The sequence below is a fragment of the Patagioenas fasciata genome, chromosome 3, assembly GCF_037038585.1.
Source record: "Patagioenas fasciata isolate bPatFas1 chromosome 3, bPatFas1.hap1, whole genome shotgun sequence".
NCBI lineage: Eukaryota > Metazoa > Chordata > Aves > Columbiformes > Columbidae > Patagioenas > Patagioenas fasciata.
Window position 1 is genome coordinate 3,557,301 of NC_092522.1, and position 12,364 is coordinate 3,569,664.

The following is a 12,364-nucleotide window of genomic DNA, read 5'->3' on the forward strand; positions in this document are numbered from 1 at the left end:
GGAGAAAGGGCCAGAATTTAAAATTCAGCCACAGTAATGGCTCTGAGAGAAAAAGACGACGTGTTAGGTGAAATGTGGACAAATGGTTGCCCCAGTCTATAAACACAGAGCTATTAATAGTGTGGGCATATTTGACGTGACTGAGAGGATGCTTCTCTTTGCCAGAAGGGCAATGATTTTTTTTTTATTATTATTTTTAAAAGCATTATTTCCTGTTCTTTTTGAGTGCTGGACATACTGTATTGATTTGAGAAATTGCTCCTGTGCATCAGATGCTTGCTTAAGCCATTATGTGAATTTCCCTTCTTTCGTTTAGGCACCTCCCTCTCACCCTGGGCAAATGTAAAACCTTAAGTTACTATTGACGTTCAAGAAAGCAGTATACATGGACATATACTGCAGACATTCCCCCTGCAGCTGTTCTTGGTGAAATCTAATCTGCACGAACTGCACCACTGTGTTCTGAGTTTGTTCTCTATTTCCTAATAACTATGAAGTAAAGACTACTGCACTCAAATTTATCTTATTGCAGGAAGAGATTTACTGTTGAATCCCCTCTTGGCTATATCTATAAATAAAACCAGCTAAAGGCTGTTCCAGGCTTGAGCCAAGTGACAGCGCGGAAGGGCTGTGTCCTGAGGTTACTGTCTCGTCTTGTCTGTGAGCATCATGGTGGTGGAGGTTGATGAAACCATCAGCCCATCTAAAGCCACAGCAACTGACACAAAGTTGCACAGGACTCTGTGAGCTTCTTTACTTTGGGAATAGTGAGGGCTTTCAATTCTCATTTTTTAGGTGCCGTTAGTTTCTACCACCCCACTGCTGGCAAGTTGTATTCTTGTCTGTTCTATGGCTTGTTTGATGTTACAAAGCATTTCACCTTAAATGTGTGTCTCCATCCTCCTCTTTTCCTGTGTGCTAAGTGCAGAAAACAAATTAACTTCGTCTGAATGTTGTTCTGGGCCTGATCCTATTATGTCAAACAGGTGGCAATGGCTGAGAACTGTCACAATGCTTCTCTTTGGACTTGGACTCCTGATCCCTGGGAACAACCACCAAGCAGGTGGGAAGAATCGTGCACAGCAGCCTTGGACTAGGACACTTTCAGCTAAAAACGTATAAAAATAAACTCTAGAGTGACTAACAGCATTGTGCTGCATCCCAGCAGCAGTTTTCATTCTACACCTGACATTGACATTTAACTGACATTTAGTTTTGCACTGGGTTTGTGTACATGACTGATCAGCCTCTTCCAGTTTCTAGGCTGCCCCACCATCAATAATGAGATCCTTGTGCAGTTTTATCCTCTCAGGTCTTGTGCTACTTCTCATCATTAACCTTCAAGCTCTATGGGATGCCTCTTGCTAACAGAGGTCCCAGAAAAGATTGAAGCTGTTTTGCCTTCTCTGCGATTTGGAATATCCAAAAGTAGACCTTCATTAGTGGATTAAGATTCCAGCATGTAAATATTTCCAGTAGTCAAGAAGATTGGTTGCTAGAACAACTTTTTGGTACAAATATCAGCTTATCATAACCAGACTGGAGGCTACGTAGCACAACTCTAAGTGATGTTGTTCAGTGGACAAGATCAGCAAACTCTTCCTTTTTTCTTCCCAGGAGGTATTTTGTGCACAGGTCTGGGAGACTGCATTTTGCCACATAACCTTGCTAAGGCCTGGCCACTGTGGCACAGGGAACAATGAGGCAGGGGAGGAAAAATAGCTCCCTGAGATTGGCTTTAGTACTAATGCCACTGAGTGCGTAATCATGGCTGGATGTGGCCTTTGTTCGAAAGAGGTGGTACCCATGTTTGAACTTCTTTTAATGTTTTTTTAAACACTTCTGCTTGAAATGCTCCCACATTTCCATTTCAATTATTTAAGACTAGGAAAGCACAATTATAATTCTAGTTATTATGTGCAGTTTTGTTATGTTTTGTATTTTCGTTCAAACTATAGTAATTACTTCAGTATCCATGGTGACAAAACATGTCAGCACAAACGTGAAAAGACCTTGGTCTGGCAGCAGTTTCCGTACTGCGTAATAAGTTCCTCCTTTGAATTAAAGGTATACCTACCTCTAAATGACTGAAACAAACTGCACAATTAGCTGTCTCATTTGTAGTCTTTGAAAGTTCTCTACAAGCTTTTAGTGTCCTTTTGTGTTTTTTTGGAGAAAATTTCATTAAAGAAAAATGTTTTAACTGCCCGCTAAACCTATTTTCTATGTATACTATCTGTAAAATACTAAGCATGCTTCAGAGGTGTGGGCTTTCATCGCATCAAACAGTAGCTACTGGTTTTGCAATACGAATTTTGTATTTATTCCTTGTGGAACAGGGTTCTGACAAGATACTCTGGCATCGTTATGAGATCAAAAGGAGCTAATAGAGGTTCCTTTGCCTTTCGACACCCAATTTAGTTTTCTTTCCCAGGGAATACGTAGATATTTCTTATATTGGTCAGGACATCTTACTAGTTCATTTATTCTTATCTCTATGTTGAATAATAAAACAAAAATAGACTTTGTTATTTGTGCTGTAAACCAACAAAGAAATATCACTTTTTGTGTTATGCTTATTGCCCAAAGGGGACTTTGATCTCACAAGCTGAAAGTGATAAGCATGTTATATATTTTGTGGATCGCTCTCAAAGGCTTATTCCACTCTTTTGCCTCATCGTCACTGGAGCATTTGTCAAGATAACAACTAACTTATGATATGACAAATGAAATGATTCTTTACAAATACAGGGCGTAAGAAACGACCATCTGCTTTTGCCTTCAGTGGAGTATTTTTTCTGCAGTGCCCATGGCGCTTTCTAGATCTCTGTTTTTTGCGCTGATTGGTTGGGTTACGTTCATCCGTCTCAATGCACAACGTAAGTAGCATTATTTTCATAAATGCTTGTGAGTTTGTTCCTGCTTTTATAGAAATTGAACAAAATTAAGTTTATTCAATTCATATAATTCACAATCCTAGAAGTTTAGAATACATGGATCTGTTGCCTGATAAAACAACATCTAAATGAGCAATCTTCAATCTTTTTGGTACCCATGGCAGCGGTCTGTGAACTTTCAAGGGCTCAGTGATCACAAGTTGAAAACCACTGCTCTTGTGGGTTTTTACAAGTTCTCTTTCAACTTTTTGGGGTTTGGTTATTTCATATTTGTGGTAGACATTAAATAAAATACCTGGGCTGAAGCTCAGTCTGAGGATGTATAGTTTTGAACTTGGGATCAGCTGAATTCCTTACTGCTGTCATTCTAATAAGTTAGATTGGAGGAGTTAAACATTTTTACGTGTGGTATTTGTTGTAGTGCTAAGGAGTATATTAAAAGTTCTTTTCAGTGTATTGTGGAGGGGGCTTCCAGAAAGTGCAGACTGTTCCAAATCTGCGAGTAGGAACAGTATCTACATGCTGAAATTTGAGGGTTTAATACGATTTTGGTCCTTCAGCCTTCCTAGAAAATCCTCACAATGGTGAATATGCTCAAGTGTCTTTCCTTTGCTTCTGACAGCTGAATCTCTGATGGAGAATCACCAGGAAGGGCTGCGGGATTATTTTTTCTTTCTTTCTGAAAAAAAGCGACAAGAGGTTTTATTTAATGATTGAATTTCATTTATCCACCTGTGATATAACATTGCAACTGCCTCCAAGCTTCCAGTTTTTTGATCTTTTTCAGTAACCCAGAGCCCTGCTCTCCAAAATAGGCTTTTGAATACTCAGAGGCAGCAAATTAGACCCATAACAAGCAGCTGCTGACTGCGGAATTGTCCTCTAGGGTTTGCTCAGTTACTTGTGTGTAAATCAGTCTGCTGCTCACTTATAAATGAGATTCTGCACAGGGGTGCAAGTACAAAGGTATCTGCATAGCCAGGCAAAAATATCCCATTCCTTTTACCCAACTGTCACTTGGAATAGATGATAAGGATTGCAAAGAGAAGAGTGGGGACACTTGAGCATTGGTGCAAACCCACAAAAGTTGCACAGGTATCTGTAAGAGCACAGACTGCACTATGGCAGCTTTGCTGAGTGATTCTGCTCAGGGAAGGAGGAAAAAGTCTGGTGGATTTCTGGATTTCTGTGTGTAAAATTTGCAGATCTAGGAAAAAAAGCTTGTCGCTTTTTGTCACACGGAGAAAATGTAGAGAGAGGTCACTGAGGTACAGTAAACCACTTAATGAAAGCCACTTCTCAGGAAAAAGAACTACTTCAATAGTGCCAACTTCTACAAAAGTTTAAGGAGAATAAATTCCAGAATAGCTCTGTCTTTACAGTTTTCTTGGGAGCAGAAAACATTTCCAAGGCCGTGGCACACAGGTAGTTTCGGTTACGATTTCCACAAATGTTTCAGCAGGAAATTAACACGTAGTGATTCATTATTGTCAGGCAATAAAGCCCAAGTTTCAGTCTGGTCAGGGTGCAAAGGAAGAATTCTGTAGTCAGACATTTTCACATCCTATCTTGGTAGCTGCTTTTTAAGTTGTGAAGTCCTTCACCATTGAATTTTTTTGAGGCAAGACACCAATGTTCACCTCCTCTGTATTAATATAATGTTGTATTATTTTAAACCCTGAAAATTAAGTCAAGGTGCCACTGCGATAAATGTCTTTCAGCTTAATTTGAACTAGTGTGTGAATTGGGCTTTATATAGAATAAGCTTTTCTACCTTGTACTGTTTCTGGAAATAGTCCCTATCCGTCACTTGTATATGACTTTTCATTTCTTTTTAGAAACCACAAGTATAAATTGTGACACAACACCAGACACAATCACGCTGTCGCGCTTTTTGGATGAATATGCAGGTAAAATCATGATTCTATCTTAGAATTGTCTGTTTTGCTCCCTAATGCACATAGTACTTAAATGCTTCACATAGCCAGTGTATTTTATAATGAGTCCGTGTTATTGACTGATATACCATAGTCTTTGTGGCTGGATGCAGCAGCTGCGTGTATGACATACTGCTTAGTAGAATAAATAAATATAAAACCCAAAATTCCCTGATCCAACTGGCTGAATAGACAGAGCAAGCAAAGGAAACAGGGCAGAGCTGCTGTGTCTGACTCTTGCACGGAGATAGAAAGGAAGAAATTGCCTTTCACCCTGATTCTTCTTCATTTAATTTTTACGCAACTATCACAAAGTCTGGCCCTTTGTGGGCGTCACATAAATGAGTGTACCCTCTGACCTGTCTGTAATCAACAAGCAAGAGGGACAACCAGCTTCAATTTTTCCAAGCACTTCCTTTTTGTCAGATTCTCCCCACTAGACACAATACTATTCCCTAGGCAGCTGCTTTGTATTTCTTGTCTGAATATATCCAGGTCTGGATGGAGGATTAGACAGTTTATCAGCAGGCAAAGAGAGGGGGTTCTTATTTTCCTTTTTTTTTCCCCTAGAATGTCTTCTTCCAACAGTTTCAACACTGCACACTAAATAGTGTAATAACACCACAGAGCCCTGTGCCCTAGTTGTTCTGTGCTCACTGGCATCTGGACTTTCTCCTCACACGCAATTACACTCCAGTACCTTTGGGCTGGTGTTCCAGACACTCCCTGCACTTGGAAGAAGACGAGATTCCCTTCCTCTAAGAGCTCAAGAAACCAAGACCACAAAGTCTGTGTGTGGAGATTAGAGATGGGGCCATTAGGAAAGGGTTTAGTGGCCTAAATTAGCAGTGGTGCAGTACAAAAATGATGGAATAACGAGGAAACACAGCCAGCAAGTTTCTTGAAGATCATGAAGATATTTAGGATGTTCAGGAAAGATTTTAGGGGGAAAAGGGGACTATGTTTTTGCAATCCAGACAATGTGTGCCATGAGAAGATAAGAATTATTTTATAAACACAAATATCTTGATAATATGACCAAGGTAACTTTATTAAATAAAATTACTAATGGCACCACACTGGGTGGTTTAAAATGATACCTTTCAAACACATATTTGGTGTTTAACCAAGCAAGTACTGTACTCAGTACCACAATTATAGTGAGTCTAATAATTACAAATAGGTTTTAATATTTTCAAGACAATAGTTCCTATACGCAGGGTTATAGAAATTCACATTGAAGTTGTTTCAAAGGGTACATTGGTTTGTAGTTTAGTGTTCTATACATATAGGAACAGATTAAAGGAGGCGCTGTGCACTCGTCATTCTGTGCCAAAATCAAAATTTCCACAACCACAAGCCTGAATCCAGATTCACACCAGATTCTACCTCGTTGATGGATTCAACTAGAAATGTGAAATGCCCTTATGTTTGGAAAATACTGAAACTCATCCCATGCAGCCCTCACGAGCCTCTTGCTGATTTTTATTCCATTCCTTGACTTTGATTACACTTTGATTACATCTTCACATTAAATGTGAATAAAAGTTTTGCAGCATAAAGCCATTTCAAGAAAATGATGGAAATTTAGGTGTAAATTATGCCAGGTTTTTTAATTCTCGACATATTGTTGCAGTGTGAACATGTTGGCAAAAGTGTGTTTGTGTGATTTTCAAGCATATCAATACACTTGTGCGTCATACTCAAGCGGACTTTAACAGATCTCACTGTTTAGCTCAAAATGCCAAAATAATGTAAAAAGTAACCAAAAGGTAACCAGCAATCTAGGTGTAAATCCCTGTGAAATGAACCTCCATATTTCTTTTCCATAAAGCAATCTAATTTGTTATGCTTTCTCTTACAGGTGATATAGAATGGATTACAAATATCCCACCCAATGTAAATTTGACATTAAGAGAATATCTGATCCCCGAACACTTACAATACGTGGAGCTAGTTTATAATACTGGATCTAATAATGCAACAGTGAGGACTCATAAGCCACTGGATGTTGATACTATTGAGGTATTTTTTCCCCTGTATGTAAAACCTAGACATAAATGGGTTTTATTCGCAGGTAAAAAGAGTAGCACTAACACATAAATTTTAATTGCTCGTTCTCTCATGATACAAATGACTCAATAAAGAGCAGCATAGACTTCAGTACCTACCACTGAGTAATATCTGTTAAACATCTTCGTTTTCCTAGAACTGCAAACTTATCCCGTATCTGACAGTCAGATTCTTTCCTAATTGTCACTTGTAATGAAAGTTGTAAATACATAGTTACGACAGCTGTCGCTTTTCTTAAAGCTCATCTCTCAGAAACGTGAATTATTTCATCAAAGTGAGACTGATCAGATATAATTTGGTAGATGGCAATCCTTAATCATATGAACATTTATACAAGCGTGCAACTTCACACATTAATGGATCTATTGGGCTCTGGTGGTTTATGCACAGAAGGACAGGTCCTTCTTCCTAGGCCATTCAGCAACATTAATATTTTTTCCTGACTGTATTTGCCCCTGAATATGAAAATGGTGACGTTCCAGAGACTAAATGGAAGTTATCTTTTATGCAAGTGCTATTTTAGAGTAGCACTCTACTTGACAGAATTGAACCGCGCGTATTTTTTAAAAGACACCGTTACAATCAAGATTTCTAATTGATGAAAATGTATTTACAACTTTTACATTTGCATTTCTCATTGGGATATCTTCCAAAAGGCTTAAAACACTTCTTAGGCTTCTTACACGTATTCTCCTATTCTCTGTCATTTTTACATTGGTGAAAACAGTTGGGTATATGGATGGGTTGGTGGATACCAGCAGCGGATGAACAGCAGCCAAATAAACTTTACAATGAATAATCTGTAATCACTTTGCTATAACATTATAAACTGTGTGTTTTGGAACAACATATTGAAATGACAGAAATAGCTGGAATGTGTTCTTGTAACTAAATCAAAGGAACAACTCACTGTCAACTTAGTACAGCACTCCTGAGGATTCAAGTGCTAGAAGTTGTTTTGCATAATTTTGGCATAAACATTCTTTAACAGCTGTATCAGGACTTCATAGATAATATTATTTATTTTTCAGAGTGATCATCTCTTTTACGCTGTTGTTTGCCGAAGGATTGGAACGGTAAGTAAAAGGCAGTTTGTAGCAACTGTGGTTTTTTTGTCGAAGTTTAACGCAAATCACTATTTTCTGAAATAGTATTTAATTTACAGATGCAGGAAGCTAAGAGCACCTTGTGGAAGATATATTATTTTTAATGTGCTAATTGAAATAAATGTTTTATTCACAGAAAACCTAAGATAAATTTTTAAAAAGTTAATTTTGGAATATTCTCGTGAACTTTCTACTCCATTATTAGAAACAGTAGTCTAGCTCTCTCATTATAGTTTTTAGAACTGAAGGGGTATCTCTTTAAGATTTCATTTTATTTGATGAAATTAGAAGTTTAGCAGTATGCTGCTACCTCACTGCTTTAATTTCTAATTGTCTTTTGCTTCCATTATGAAGACTAATGAGATAGAGAATCCACGGGACTTGATCTTAGAAGATGTAAACGACAATTCTCCGCAATTTCTACAAAGTCACTATAACACTACAGTGTCAGAGGTGGGTTATGGCAAATGTTAATATTTTTTTTCTTCTAACGTTTTTAAATTACTTTTGGGGGCCAAAACACATGAGATTCTATTGTGACTACGCTTATTAGGTTGGTACATGCACTTTTATGGCACTTTTCTACACCTTTGCGTGGGTGCGGAGATGACTGGGCTGCTCGTACAGCTGCAGGCATGGGGTGAAGAAGGAACATCCATCTCTCTGACCTAAAATGGAAATTGGAAGTAATTTGCATATGCTAAAGAGGTGGCACAGCCTTCCTGCCACAAGTTAGGAGCAATAGCAAAAGGGACTTGTGACTGAGCATTTGATGATCTTGATTTTTTTCTAGGTATCGGCAATACATTTCACAGTTATAAAAGTGGAAGCAGTGGATAATGACTTTTCACCTTTCTTTAGCGTCGTTACTTACAGTCTTTGGGTGAGTGGCCTTTGTTTTTAAAGTTCATATCACAAAGATTTGCTGTTGATCTCTGGTCCTGCAGGGATGTATAGATAAACCACCCAAAGTAAGATTATTTCAACTAACTTTAGATGTCTGCAGTGGAGATCTTTACATCTGGGCTTGCTGCCTGTGCTGCTTTTATAGCTGGTAAAGGGAAGCTGATGCCATTCATCCCTTAGGCTTTAATTATTCACCGTAACCTGAGATAAATCAGACAGAAAATCTAATGGCACTGATGGGAGAAGCAATAGAATGTGTAGAAGAGGATCAGCATTTTCCTTTGCAGTGGTGTTTGGGACATTCTTGGTTCTTTATGAAGAACAGTCCAATAATAAAGGTGGCAAGAGAAAAGAAAATGTATTCCATCGTTAACAACGTAAAAATATGTGATTTATTCATTTAATAGGGTCCAGACTCTGATTACTTCTACATAAGAGAAGGAGATGGAAACATCATGGTGAATAAAACGCTGGATTACAACAAGGTCAACGTTTTCAATTTAACAGTCCAAGCAAAGGTATGACATCAATTAAAAGAGGAATGAGAACCACCATAGTTCTACAATGATACTTCAGTTGTTGTAACATCCCAGTTTCTACAAATTTACAACAGATAAATAAATAAATACAAATATATATATATATATATATATAAAGCACCTATCACTATATCAATAAACATTCTTTAGAACCGCTCTGATAAAGTAGCACATTCTTAGTATTTGAACTATTGTTTAAGTTTCCCCTCAAATACCAGCCAAAGTTTCTTTCTGTGTATATTTCTTTAAGTATTTGTATTGTACATATTTTTTTCTCTATGTATATAAAAAAAAATATATATATATATTTTCACCTATTCATTCTGGCAGATCTTGCGTATTTTTGCTGCAGCTTGCCACCTACAGTCGTCTTATGTGTCACTTTTTGAGACTGGAAATGTATTTGCCTTCAATTCCTTTTAGAACTAAGAAAAAGTAATTTACCACATTTATTGTAGTATCTAGCAAACAGTACAGCTGCAGCTAATGTGCTGTTACTACATGCTATTATATCACCTGCCTGATATAAGATTAATAACTAAGAACAATCACCATTTGATAGTATTATTCCTAGAACTGGATTTCTAGAAATGGAAAAATCCGACTGGGTGAGAGTTCTCCAGTTAAAAATGCTAGATGCTACAAAGCACCTATAATAATATTCTGCTGTATTTTCCACTGAGAAATAGCTCTTTCATTACAGTGTTTTCTATTTCCTTCCTTCTTTTGGGGTGTAGGAAAAACTTGGAAACAACAGTGATACTGCATCATTGCTAATTAATGTACAAGATTACGATACGTTGAACCCCTATTTCAGTCAAGCAGTGTACGATGGAAAAATCAGTGAAAACCAGGTAAAATGCTGCAAATGCATATAGGACAATCCTGTCCAAAGTGCTTTTCTTTCAACTGTTTTTCATATTAAGCAGCTTAAGATGGAGAGCTGGGGTTTTTTTGTGCTAACTGGTGAACTGTAAAGTTATCAGCTGTGGACATCCAGGTACCAACTAAACAGGTCACATATGATATGAAGCATAAAATTTTCTGCTACAGAAACAGATTATTTTGTGTTTGATGAAAACAAAAAAGGCTTAAACAGATGTTGTAACAGGGCTTTTACTGTGAACCTGAAATGGCAGTTTACTGTCCATCAGCCCTGGAGTCAGCTGCCTGGTTTCAGTTTTAAATAGTGTAATTCCTTCATACTTCATTATAATCAGCTAAGCAAAATAAGAATCTGAATGGTAAGTTGTGGTTTATACTATATTGTAGTTTTTTTTCTATATAGGATGAAAATTTCTGGGTGGAATGTATTTTTTGGCTCAGGGTTCTGTATGTATTGACCAAAAAAAAAATCACTGTATATTATAATCACAGTAATCCATTAAAAATACAATAGTTAACTACCTTCTTTATTTTGCCTATTTCTTTATCTTTACCTTCATGTTAACGTATTTTAAACCACGTAATCTTTTGGTGTAATACCTTTGGTGTCCCTTCTGTTAGAAGTTTGTCTTTAATTGTTTGAGAGAAATGACTTCAGATCTTCTAAAACGTTTATATCTTTTCAATGAATTGCTGTTTTCATTAGGGCTGCAGCGTATACTTGCATATTGTTTTCCAGGAGAGGAAAGTAGCTGAAATATCTAATGTTCTTAACATGAATTCCATCAGTGGCCACTTCTTCATAGTTTGCTGTTTCTCAGGGTTTATCCATCATGTATTTTTGTCATCATTTTCCCCTGTAAAGCACGTATGACAGAATTTTTTCTGGATCCCAATGATTAGATACATGTTTCTTTAATCAAAATTGTGACTCAATGAACAATTTTAAGTTTATATGTATTTTTTTTCAAGTTAATCAAGTTAATATATATTTTCTAGTTGGGCCCGCTGGCTATGCTCCCAGAGAAGATATTGGCTCAAGACGGAGACACAGGTATAAATGAAAAAGTCATTTACAGCATCAAACTAGGTAAGAGCCTTTATTTTCTTGTAGACATTCACACAGTAATTTATGATGTCTGTATTACTGAAGAGAATAAGGGAATGCAATATACAGTCAGGTGTCCTAACTGCATGCATCTTCACTGCAGTGCTGTCCCATGAGCTAAATTAGCTCGATTTCAGTCATTCTAGTAGGGTCCAACTATTTTTAAAAACTTTAGTTGTTCTTAACCTCCCTCCAAGAAACAATTCCTGAAGTGTGAGTCATTTTAGAAGCTTCCATTTGATTGAAGGATTTCCATTTGATTGAAGGATTTCCATTCAAGACCACCTAGAGAGATCAATTCCATTGGAAGCTTTTCCTCCCCGTGAGAAAATTGCTAAAAGCTCATGAGTTGTATAATTTGAGACCCTTGAAGTATAGGTGAATTTCCTAAGAATTGTTTTCAGGATAGAGTATTTGGAAAAAAAAAAAGCCTTGTATCTGGAATGTCTGTTCATTTTTCTTATGGCTGAGGAAATAACTCAAAAAGGACAGATCAGACTGTTCTGGTTCATTCTCATTCACCCATTGCAATTTCTTGCTTTTCAGTGAAACCTGCAGCCTATAGCGACAACTTTTTAATAAACGCAGACACTGGAGTGTTGGAAGTCACGACTGCAGTTGACAGAGAGGAATGTCCATTCCTTGTTGTGGGAATTCAGGTAGCGATTGTTTTATAGTTCACTGGGTTAACACTGAAGCCTTAAATTTGTAAACTAATGTGTGAATCCATGTTGCTGTTAATAGTATTTGTCATTATAATGTTTTAGTATCAAGGCTCCATCGTGCAGGCCATTTCAAATGTAAAATACAGGAAAACTTAATTCATTGAATATATGCAGTCACGTCCTGTTAAGCTGGAATAGCTCAATGTTATCAGGATGTGGAATTTACAGCTAGAAACTCTGTTTTCTAG